General features: G+C 37.8%; 1 protein-coding gene and 1 pseudogene across 1 annotated transcript in view; one reads left to right on the top strand and one right to left on the bottom strand.

Annotated features, from left to right (window-relative positions):
• The window catches only part of Kctd8 (potassium channel tetramerization domain containing 8), a 236070-nt gene that overhangs the window by 190816 nt on the left and 32051 nt on the right, over positions 1 to 13203 (top strand). The window lies entirely within an intron of this gene.
• On the bottom strand, positions 5665 to 7543 carry LOC116912139 (annotated as a pseudogene).

The raw sequence follows: 13203 nt of genomic DNA, 5'->3' as shown, positions 1-13203 counted from the left end.
AGAACATGCAATAGAGAAAAATTTCTTGCCAACCACAGGTATTACAGTTCAGAATAAGGGAGATGGAAAAGTCAATAAGTAATATGATCTTTAATGGAAGAATGACTGTGTGAGGCCAAACCACTTTAATGGTCTTTCTTCATTTTCCTTATAATTACAAATATTTCACACTTGTGTCATTTCATTGCCTTAAATAATTAAGCTGAGCACTATATAAATCACAATACAGTCCTCTTAGTGATGAGGAAAACCCTGAAAAACAGAAAGCCTTCATCTCATTTGATCAATGATAGCAACTAATACTGAGTTGTATATTTCATTTAATAATATCAAAAATTTGTATAGCATTGATTATGTGATGTATAGGAGTATAAATCTTTTACAAAATTTAGTCTGATGTGATAATATTACAGTCCATGGGTACAGTATCAACTCTATTTTGCAGCTGTGAAGACTGAATGAAAATATAGCTACTTAATTTGCCTTAATAAAAACGAGATGGCGTTGGGAGAGAATTATATGCAGGAATTGGCTTCAGAGTCTGGGCATTTTAATTTTTAGAAAATGTTATTTTTAAAATTGTTTTTAAAAAGAATGATTCTTTATTTTGGAAATGGAAGTGAACAACCTTATGTGTATTAAGAGATTTTAGTATTTCATAGTTTCACTATTATGTACCTAGGAAAAGGGCAACAGATGAGTCTAAGGGGAAAAGTATTATTTCAAATAGGGAAGCACCTGCTCAACTAGGCACTGACAAGGGAAGAGTGGGCAGCTCAGTGCTTTAGACTCATTGAAGAGGAAAGAATCCTCTTAGAAGGTTGTAAAGAGGATGAAAAGGTAAGAGGAAAATTCATATGTGCGAAAAGCAGGAAGGAACAAGGAAAAGAAAGGCAAGGGGAAATATATAACAAGTGTGTGTGTGTGTGTGTGTGTGTGTGTGTGTGTGTGTGTGTGTGTTTGAACAAACAGGAAATGCTTTGTCTTATGTCTCCATAAATTCACTTTTTGAAACCCCTACTTTAGTTTTTTTGAACATGGCTATATTTGAAAAGAGAATATTTGAACATTACCAGTGTAAAAGACATCATACGTCTTTAAGCCAATGTGACTGGTTTGGTTATAAAAGAATAAGACTGGCACCACCAGAGAGAGAGAGAATAACTAGGAAGGGATAAAAAGATTACCAGGAACCCAGAAGAGAGAGATGAGAAATAATCCATAGAAATTTGGATCAATTTGGGGGACTGTGATCACTAATATTGATTGTCAAATCAATACATTTAGGAAGAGAAAAGGAATTGCCTCCTTCTGATTGGCCGTTGACAAGATTATGGGACGTTTTCTTGACTGTTTAGAAAGGCTCAGCCCACTCTTGGGTGAGCCATCCTTAGGTTAATCGTCCTGAGCTTTAAAAGAAATGTAGCTGAATGAGCCAGGAGAAGCCGCCTTCTTCTATGGTTTCTGCTTCACTTCTTGCCTCCCGTGAGGTCCTGGTTTGCTAGGATTATACAACAATCAGACTGTGTGAAGGCCTGCAATTTTAGTAGATGGTGATATTTTAAATGCATTTTAAGGACAAAGATAACTGAAGTTGTGAAGATAACAGCGTAAAATAGTGATATAAACACAAACTGAATAAAAGTAAAGGGCATAAGAATGAACTCAGACGTTCTGGTGCAGTATGTTAATAGTATAATTATACAGCCTGTGGAGTGCTTCCAAATGCTATTATTTTTCAATGATGTTCATCCACAGATAAAGAGAATGATGAAATATCCGACAGATGTGCTTTCTGAGCTTTGTTTCTAACACAGTAGGTACACTGGACCAACTATATACACTCTGCCACTCTAGGTTCTAAAATCAATTATTTAATTATTGAATATACAGTAGATAGGAAATCAAACAAACAGGAAGATATCTGTTTGGCACTACTCCACTCTTCCATGCCCAACCCCCCCCAAAAAAAAAAACACAAAAGAAACAAAACAAAACAAAAAACAAACAGAAACCAAAAAGAAAAAGAAAGAAATTAAAAACATTTACCAACATTTTGATATCAGGGGTTACTAACTTGTTTGGTTTTATTTTTATTTTTACTTTTTATTTATCAGTCAGATTTATATCAGTAAATTCTTACTCCACAAAACATTCACTCATTAAACACAGAGTCAATTGACATTGATACAAACTGCCCACCTAGATAAGACAAATTCTCCTGTAATAATCCATCCCTTATAAGATTTTCATAGCTACCTGTGCCTAATTAAAGCCACACATGGGTGGGTCATCCTTCTCCTCCATCTTTTCTTCTCCTATCTCTCTGGCTTCTCAAAAACTCTGCCCCTGCCTTTCTTTTTCACTGCCCAATCACAGGCCTTGCCTTATCTTGTACTTGCCCTCACCTGCATATAGACATCAGTGCACAAGGAGGAACAACTTTTTATCAATCATTCCTTTAGTTCCCCCTATGGATCTTGCACTGGGCCTTAGAGGGAGAGATATTCCTCCTTCAAGGACAAAATAAAGGTCAGAGTTGTGACTAGCTATTTGCAATTTGGGCATCTCCCCTGACCTGGGAACAAGACAGTTGCTTGGAGTTTATTCAGGAGGTCTTTCCCCTCCCGCTCCCCCATATACCCCCGTTACCGACTCCCCCCCCACCCCCGACATTCCCCTGTACTGGGGGTCGAACCTTGGCAGGACCAAGGGCTTTCCCTTCCACTGGTGCCCCAACAAGGCTATTCTCTGCAGTTGGGGCCCTGGGTCACTCCATGTATAGTCTTTCGGTAGTGGTTTAGTCTCTGGAAGCTCTGGTTGGTTGGCATTGTTGTTCTTATGGGGTCGCAAGCCCCTTCAGCTCTTTCAGTCCTTTCTCTAATTCCTCTAATGGGGGTCTTGTTTTCAGTTCAGTGGTTTGTTGCTGACATTTGCCTCTGTATTTGACATGTTCTGGCTGTGTCTCTCAGGAGAGATCTATATCTGGTTCCTGTCGCATGCACTTCTTAGCTTCATCCATCTTATTTAGTTTTGGTGGCTGTATCTATATGGGCCACATGTGGGGCAGGCTCTGAATGACCGTTCCTTCAGTCTCTGCTCTAAACTTTGCCTCCCTATCTCCTCTTTTTGTTCCACTTTTAAAGAAGGAGTGCAGCATCCACATTTTGGTCATCCTTCTTGAGGTTCATGTGGTCTGTGCATCTTGGGTAATATCCACTTATCAATGAGTGCATACCATGTGTGTTTTTCTGTGACTGGGTTACCTCACTCGGGATGACATTTTCTAGTTCCATCCATTTGCTTATGAATTTCATGAAGTCATTGTCTTTGATAGCTGAGTAGTACTCCATTGTGTAGTGTTTCACAGTACATAGCTGATATGTAGAAGATATCACCCCTTTACCTGTATAAGATCCAGAGATAGAATTCAAGTTTTCAGGCTTCCCAGCAATTATCTATTGAGTTATTTGTGTGACCCTTATCTGCTTTTATAAATAAAGTTTTCTAGGAACAAAGCCACATTCATTCAAACTATGTTTTACCTATACCTTCATTTACCTCATGAACTGGAGATGGCCAGACCTTTGAATATCAGCATCTGTATTCATAATTAATCTGTGAAAAAATAGAAAGTATTTAATGATTATGAATAAGAGTATTATAGAGTCAAAAGCAAAAGAAATTGGAAGATGTCATTTTATATTTTTATTTATACCATGTGTGCTTTCCCCCTGATTTTTGAAGAAAATATAAAAAAAAAATTCTGAGTTGCCAGTCTAGTGCTGATCTATATGAGGGGATGACTTGAAGAAACAGAGGGTCAGAGCTCTACATAGTTCTTTGTAGAAACAAAGCATGAATATTTGAAGCTTTATTCCATGTTGCAACTGTTTAGATCTGATATTCTAATATGAACAGTCAGCCACAGATCATAATACATGAATAGCATTTCTGTATTCCAATAGAAAGTGCTTTATAAAAGCTGTTATAGACTACCAACTGCTTACCAATGAATGGATGAAAGGGGAAAGAAATGTGCTGCATATTCTATGTATGTTCAGACAGAATTGTTGCACCAGTGTATCATGCTGTATGTTGGGTTTAATCATCAACATAACTGGGATCACGCTAAGTACTCAGTTAAATAATGATCTAAGTAATTGGAAGATTACTATACTAAATATAGTTCATGAGAAAAAAGATTTAATTTGTTCCAGAGTATCTGGAGCTCAGATGAATGAGAAATTGCCATGGCATTTCTAGAAATCTGTTTTAGTCCCAACATCAATTTACTCTAGATTATAGCAATACAATGCATGCTTTCAGAAGTAATACACATTTTGTGTTAGATACTCAATTAAGTCACTTACTTTTCTGGTTAAAATGTAAGTGACTTTCCATTGATCTTAGAATAAATTTCAGCATAACCAACAAGGACTTCCATGATTAATATTTTAATCACACTTCTAACCTACTATTCTTTACTAGTAGTCAGTCATGTCCATGGTATTTTCTAAAATCTTTCATATTCCTTCTTTTCATGCCAGCCATCTGTTTCCTTACCACAGTTTTTTATAAATAGCAGGTGTAGTGGCTTCATTGCTTGGCATACTACACTAGACTTCCTAGAACACTGAATAATTCCAAATTCACCTTGAACATGATGGCTGGGAGACTACTCAGTGGTTAAAATGTGTACAATGTAATCATGAAGACCTACGTTTGTATCCCCAGCAAACATGAAAAAACTAGACATGGCAGTGTGGGTCTATGAAATTAGGACTTGGAGAAAAGGAGACCGAAGGAATTTAGAGGGTCACTATATAGCCCATGTAGACAAATAATTTAGGTTGAGGGCCGGTTAGAGACCATATCTGAAGGAACAGGGTGGATAATAATAAAGCAAAATAGCCAATGTCAACCTCTGGCTTCCACACACATGCATGGGAGGGTGTACCTACAAGCACAAAAGCACACATACACATATATGCATAAAACATACACATACACAGACATGAACATTCATAGATAAAGTTCAATATCCATATCTTTTCAAGATTTCTGCCTTTTTCTTGATATTGTATGCTTTGGCAGCAGAACAAAATTGGAACAGTGCATAAGAAATTGCCTATTTTATGGTGTAGTGTCTGTGTGTGTGTGTGTGTGTGTGTGAGAGAGAGAGAGAGAGAGAGAGAGAGAGAGAGAGAGAGAGAGAGAGAGGAAGAGAGAGAGAGAGGGGGGGAGGGAGAGAGATTCAGTGAAAAGATAAGTTGTTGCCTTTTCAAGTTGCTTTCTAAGGAATAGAAAACATTATCAACAATTAAATAACCAGATCTGTGAATGTGCAATACAAATGACTTTTTTTAACTTTAAACAAAATTTTATTACACAAATGTTGTCACATAATTGGATACTTCTCTACTCTGTACACAATCATTCTCACCCTCCACAGAAAGGCTGCTTCTGAACTTCTCATGTGGTGACAACAGCGCTACAGTCCAGCGCTGACAGAACAGTAGAGATGCTTCAATGATTTAAAGTGAAAGCAGGACACTGGTATATGACTCTTGCACCCAGCATCAGGAATGTACTAATGTCTTTATTCAAAAATACAGAATAAATTATCTGTAGGCGTGGACAATGACAGCAGTAAACCATTATGTATTGTCAAAGGAAACCAGTCACTGACGGTTACAGTGATCAGCCAGCCTTCTCTTCAGTCATTTTCTTCAGGTGACTTCTCTGAAGTTATTGATGTGGAACCTGCCTGGAGCTTCCTGTCACAGTTCATTGATAAGGGCAAAGCACTATTCTAGGAGTTAGAACATGCCACCTCCCATACCCCCTCCCATTCCACCCATTGCACCCATTCCAGGGTCCTTCTCTTCTTCAGGAATTTCTGTCACTATAGCTTCAGCTGTAGTTAGCAAGGAGGCCACCCCAGCAGCATCCAGTAAAGCAGTTCTTACAACCTTTGTTGGATCAATGATTCCCTTTTCACCGTGTTCACAAAATCTCCAAGCATGGCGTCATAACCAACTTCCGAGGAACTCTGCAGAATTTTCTCAACTATCAAAGATCCTTCGATACCTGCATTCTTAGCAATCATCATTGCAGGAATTTTAAGTGCTCTTTTAATAATTTCTATACCTATCCCCTGATCTTCATTAGCAGGCTTTAATGAATCCAAGGCTGGGATGCACCAAAGCAGAGCACAGTCCCCTCCTAGAACAATGCCTTCTTCAACAGCTGCTCTTGTGGCATTGAGAGCATCTGTAACTCTGTCTTTCTTCTCATTCACTTCAACATCACTTGTCCCTCCAACCTTCAACACAGCTACTCCATCTGAAAGTTAAGCAAGTCGCTCATTCTGCTTTTCCTTTTCATATTCACTAGTTGTGCCGTCTAGCTGCTCAGTGATTTCTTGATTACGTTTTTCAATGTGAGCTTTGTCAACTTTTCCTTTCAATAGCATGGCATCATCTTTGCTGACAATGACCTCTCCACCTTTTCCTAAATCATGAGCTTGAACATCTTCAAGATTTAGATTCAACTCCTCTTCTCCAAACACCACACCACTAGTAGCATTAGCCATATCTTTAAGCTGTTTCTTCCTGTTGTCCCCAAACCCTGGAGCTTTGACTGCTGCAACCTAAAGACCAACTTTTAGCCTGTTCAAAACCGGTGTGCTAAGAGTTACTCCATCAACATCTTCAGCAATTATGACCAAGGGATTCCGGTGAGCTTTGGCAATTTCAAGAGCAGGTACAATGAACTGAACACTAGAAATTTTCTTTTCACTCAACAAAACATAGGCATCTTGGAATTCACATTTTTGACCTTTTGATGTGTTAATAAAATATGGTGAAATATATCCTCTATCAAACTTCATGCCTTCAATAATTTCTAGCTCATCATTCAGGGTTTTCTCATCCTTCACTGTGATGATGCCCTTTCTTCCAACCTTCTTCACTGCATCAGAAATGATGTTCCAAGTGTCTTTGTCTCCGTTTGCAGAAATTGTAGCAACCTGAGCAATTTCTTCAGGGGTTGTCCCAGGTTTAGATTGTTTCTTAAGTTCAGCAATTACAGCATCAACAGCCAACATCACACCTCTCCGGATTTCCACTGGATTACCCCCTTCGCTGATCTTCTCAGAGCCCTCCTTGGCAATAGACCGTGCCAGAACAGTGGCAATGGTGGTGCCATCCCCAGCCTCTTCGTTTGTGTTATTGGCAACATTCTGAACAAGTTTAGCTCCGATATTTTTGTATTTATCCTTTAAATCAATTGACTTTGCAACAGTGACCCCATCTTTTGTCACTTTGGGACTTCCCCAACTCTGTTCGATAATCACTGTTCTTCCCTTTGGCTCAATTGTAACAGCTACAGCATCAGCTAAAAGGTCTACACCTTGAAGCATTAAGGCTCGAGCATCCGCAACAAATTTTACATCTTTGGCATAGGCCCGAGTGAGATGAGGAGCCAGTGCCCGAGACACTGGTCTCATCTGGCAAAGGACTGTGGGTAATCAAAGCATTTCTGCCAGTCGGCGAGAGAACACGAGGCGAGGCAGGCCGTCTGTGGCGAGTGAGGGACCCAGCCTACAAATGACTGTTGTAAAGGAGACTCCTGTACACAATTTTAAAACAAATCATATTAAAACTTAAGTTAATTTTTCTCTCATGGAAATGGGATTGCTATGAAGTTTAAGAATAAAGAAAATTTTGTAGGAATAAGTCAATGTGTAGCCATGAAGGAAAAAGGGAGATAGCTTGGAGGCAGGGTGACCTGGGAGAAAGTACAAAATATCCATTTTTCAAGAATTTTGGCCTTACTAAAGTGATTGAACTGCAGTAATACTGATCACTTCTGCATAGTTTTGAGCATTGTCCTAAACTCCCCAAAATATTAATAATGATTTGACTGACACTAGAAGAGCTTTGGTTGTGCTGTGAAGCATTATACAGAGTTCATAAATGTGATTTACATTCACTTTCTCATCTGTACCTCATGAGAAGTCTCTCCTTTCATCTATGGGTGTTCATGTATATGTATGTGGGCCTTATGCATGTGTGTGTGCTTTTACTCTGTATGCATGGATCACCTGTTAAATTTACTGAATGCTCATTTGTAAAGTTTTAAAAGTTAATTTATTTTTAAAAATAAATGATATTAATTGACACATAGTAATTATACAATTTATGGGGTAATTTGTGACATTTAAACATCCATATGTACTCTAATGATCAAACCAGATAATTGGCATATCTATTTCCTTAGGCGTTAATGTTCTTTTGTGCTATGAATATCTACAAGATTCTCTGTTGCTCCCTGGGATTAGCCAATTGTTCATTATTGCCACTATTCATTGTTGGCCACAACTGTCCAGTGGTCTATAAAACACTGGAATTTATTCCTCCCATTTAATTATTGCTTATAACTCTAAATATCCTTTCCCCACCCCTAAGCCCCATATCCTTCCCAGATTCTGGTATTTCTCTGCTTCTGTGAGGTTGTTCTGGAACTTTATGCTCTGCTTCTGTGTTAACACCTCAGTGACATTCATCGACGTTATATGATGTTTGTTTTCTGTGCCTGATTTATTTGTCACAACATCAAGGTTTTTCTTTTCAAGTTTAATTACTGTCTGATGAAATGGATAAGTGTTGTATTGGTTAATTATTGTTGCTGTATTAGTCAAGGTTCTTTTAAAGTATCAGAACTGAAAAAAATGAATATATATATTTTTTAAATGGGAATTTATTAGGATGGCTAATGAATATGGTTTGGGTAGTCTGAAAATAGCTATCTCATAAGGAAGAGGCTGAGAACCCAGTAATGTTCGATCTGTAAGGCTGACTATCTACAGTCCTGTTACGGAGCTGAGTATTGAGGACTATTGGGGGCTGCAGGTATTCTCCGGTCTATATTGGAATCTTGAACAGCTTGGTTCTAAAATCAGGGAAAAAAAACACCCCAGCAAAAGAGAAAGTGGTGGAGAAGGCAGGCAGAAATCAAAATTTTCTTTGTCTTTGTCCTTTTATATGGGCTGCCACCAAAGTGTTCACACACATTTTTTTTAATGAATTACTTATTTTTTTCATCATCTTATTTGTTTAGATTTCAAATGTTATTCCCCTTTCCTATCCCCTCTGTGAACCCTCTACCCCATTCTCCTCCCCTTTGCCTCTAAGAGGTTGCTCCCCAAGGAGCACCCACTAACTCTGTCCTAAACCCTCTAGCATCTCCTTTCTCTGTGACACCAAACCTCCACAGGAACAAATGCCCTCCCTCCCGTTGATGCCAGGTGAGGGCATCCTCTGCTACAAATGTAGCTGGAGCGGTAGACCGACCATGTGTCTTTGGTTAGTGGTTTAGCCCCTGAGAGCTCTGAGGGGTGTAGTTAATTGATACTGTTGTTCTTCCTATGGGGTTGCAATCCCCTTAGGCTTCCTCAGCCTTTCCCCTAACTCTTCCATTCTGCTCTCTGGGCTCAGTTCAGTGGTTGCCTGTGAGTATCTGCATGTGTCTAGGGGCTGGCAGAGCCTTTCAGAGGACAGCCATACCAAGCTCCTGTTTGCAAACACATCTTGGCATCAGCAAAATATCTATGTTTGGTGTCTTAGGATGGAATGGATACCTAGGTGGGGCAGCCTCTGGATGACCTTTCCCTCAGCCTCTGCTCCATTTTTGTCTCTGCATTTCCTTTAGACAGGGACAATTATGAGTTAAAAAATTTTAGATGGTTGAGTGGCCCCATCCCTACACAGGGGGCAATCTCTATCTACTGGAAGGTTGTCTCTTTAGGTTCTATCTCCCTGCCATTGGGTATTTTAGCTAATCACCCCCATTGGGTCCTGGGAAACTCTGGGACTTTTTAATGGTTCCCAAAGTCCTCCCACCCACTATGAACATTTTCTTTTTTTCATTGTGTCCATTCACTTGTACTCTCTGAGTCATAAGAAATAAAGTGTCTCCCTGTCAGTGAATATCAGGTAATCTTAGTTAACTGTTGCTTCTTGTGGATGTAACCACAGTGTTAATCTTTCGCACTTTTTGTGAGCTTCTCAAAAGACGTATCACTACCTAAGAGACAGATTCTGGTCTTTAAAAATTTAGGACACATCAGTGGGAGCAGAGATTCTGGTCTTTTTCTCATCAGGAGTCCCTTTCCCTTCAAGGGAACTAGAAAAGTTAGCATTGGTCCACAAATATCCAAAATTATTCTTTTAATACATAATTCTGAGTTCATTAAATTTCTGTGTAAATTCAGTGAGGTGTTTATTACCAAGCATCTCAAAGCAGACCATGGATAAGATTCAAGAACAACTCTACTATTTTTTTCTGCAAGTTCTTCAAAGAATTGTGACAGAAGAATAATTATGCATTAGAATTAAATATATATAGTTATAGAATAAAATATTAATTAATTTATCAATTAGTTAAAATACAGTATTATTTTATCATCTCCTAATTAAATATCAAAGACAAAATTAAGAAATGTGAAATGCAAATGCATATATTTTTATATTGACACTAATATGTGTTTCTATATAAATAACATACATGACTTAAAATGTAGTTCAGTCTCAAGAATTTATTATTTCATATAATTTTAGTTGAATTATTCATCATCTTCATTTCTAATTTTAGATTTTCCTTGGGTTATGACATTGTTATATCAAAACAAAATAGGTGATATTTCCACTACAAAAGATTACTGAAACATGACAGGTGCTAGCCAAACAGGGCCAGACCTTGGAACAAGTTCCCAAAATGACGAGAAGCCGGGCAAGGTAGCAGTCGGAGCAGACTGAAGAGCATTTGTTATACACCTTGGGAAAGGAAAATCCAGTGACCTACATTAGAGATAAATATGTAATGTGAAGCAGAGAAACCTGGAGCAAGTGAGTAATCATGGAGGCGGTGTAGCCCAGAAGGAGAAGCCACCCTTATCTCTCAGGGCTTGGGGTTAAGAGCTTGTTTATAGACAAGAAACAGTGGCTTGAGAGCCATTTTATTTAAATTAAGGTTTCAGCTCATAGTACACAATTGTTCCCTTGGTTTTGTGTGTGGTCACTAACTGATTAATATCCTTTAAGTCCTCCTCTCCCCACCATCTAGTCTTTCTCATTAAATAGTGTAGTCAAGAATTTTTCATTTACCATTGTTAATTATTTTATTTAATAATTCAGACAGATTTTAGTGTATTTGATTTTGTACTAGGAAATGCTGCATATCACTGTCATGAATAGGTACTTTTTCGTCAAGCTATAGAGATCACATTTTTGTATTTGTGAAATACCGCCAGAAGCAAGAAGGAATAAACAAAACAAAGAAAGAAAACAAGAGCCAAAAAATTTACATGTGTACATGATAGAGACATGAATTTCTCATATATTTTCCAAGATTCTTTGGCTTGGCTATGAAAAAAACTTATATGAAAGAGGTCAATTAGAAAATAGTTGTAATTATGTGTGTACAAAAGTTCCCCAATAGTTGAGCCTTAAGAAATAGCAGAGGATGGACATTTGTGTTACAATGACCAGTTATTTTGGATCAACTTTTGAATATGAAAATAATCACGATAGCTTGCTCAAAACAAAAACCAAAAATGTATTTTAGTCTTTCAAATAATGTATTTATGATTATTTCATGTACATTTATATTTTGCCTACAAACATGTGTGTATACAGGTAGTGGTTCCCTCGGAATTGTAGCTATGGACAATTGCAAGCTGAGGGTTACCATGAGGGTGCTAGGAAATGAATCTGGGTTCTCTGGAAGGGTATCAGTGCTCATGACTACTGAACCACGTCTGCAAACCCCCAGACAATGTACTTAAGAGAAGAAAAATTAGTTAAAATTTAACAATGGTAGATTTCTTCATGGGGTATGTTGAGGCATGAAAGCAGAGACACAACAGGAAACCTCAAGGGTACTGACCCAAAAATGTACTTCTTAAATTTGATGCCACATTCTTATTTTTTGCTGTCTATGACATTATGGTTCTTTTTCTCTCCATTAATAATATATAATAAATTTAAATAACTAATGTGTTTGATAACATTCTCCATTCTTATGGTGTTAGAAGTTTGTAAGGATAAAATCAGCTAGTGGAAAGGAAAGTCCATTCTTAAATATAGTATTGAGGATAAATATTCAGCAGTCAGGATGAACAATGTCTGTTTCTAGAGTACTGCTAAACCGCAAGGGTGCACTTTTACTTTGCCGTGTGCTTGGACCTGCTGCTGTATTGACTAATGATGACATCCACTCTCTGCTTGTCATCAGAGAGCAAGATTTCATCCACCCTTCTTTAAACTTTTATCAGAAGCTCCCATAGAAATCTATGTGCTCAGTGTTTCACGGCAGGGCTGTGTTAGCTATCTGTCACCATGTCCAAATTGCTGAGATAAACATAAAAGAGGAAAGATTTATTTCAGCTCACTGTTTCCTCTTTGTTCATGGCTTCTGGGCCTGCCATGAGACAGAACATCATAGTGTAAGGGAGTGTCAGTGGACAGCTGCTTAATTTATGACATCAGAGAGAGAAAGAAGAGGTTTGCTAGGGACTAGAGACACAATATACTTCATGAAGCAAATTATCAATAGCTTAACAGCTCCAATAAAGTACAAAACCCCCAGAGTTTGTACTGTACCCTAATAACACTATTAGTTACAAATCAAATTTATGCTACACACACACATTAACAAATGACCCAGACTTCAGTCATTGTAAAAGCAGACATTGTATCACTTTTCTCCTCATATTTTTTCCTGGATAAGTTGTTCTAACTGATCTCTGTGTTATAACTAGATATTAATTTAATCATAGTTTTCCATGCAGGAAATTACTCTAGCATAATAATCCTATCTACCTGAAATATCATCACTGTTATTTTTAAGTTATTTTCTTTGTATATGATCCTCAAAATACACAGAGAACAGATGCCTTGTGAATGATACCAAAAATCATGACACAACAGCAAAGTAATCACTTGTATCTTTTAAACTCGTTAATATTTTTCTACTCACTTCTATGTTCAAGCCCATTTGTCAAGAGTTCCTCTTCAAATTATGTTACTTAAAAATATCCAGTTTAATTCTTTTTGTTTTCAGAAAAAAAAAGACCAAACACTTTATTCTGACTCGTGGGAGTAAGTGCATATAATGAAAAGGGAATTGAATCAGCCA

The sequence above is a fragment of the Rattus rattus genome, chromosome 11 (genome assembly GCF_011064425.1).
Source record: "Rattus rattus isolate New Zealand chromosome 11, Rrattus_CSIRO_v1, whole genome shotgun sequence".
In the NCBI taxonomy this organism is placed as follows: Eukaryota; Metazoa; Chordata; class Mammalia; order Rodentia; family Muridae; genus Rattus; species Rattus rattus.
Note: the sequence above shows the minus strand (reverse complement) of the source record. Positions and strands in the feature narration are given on the sequence as shown.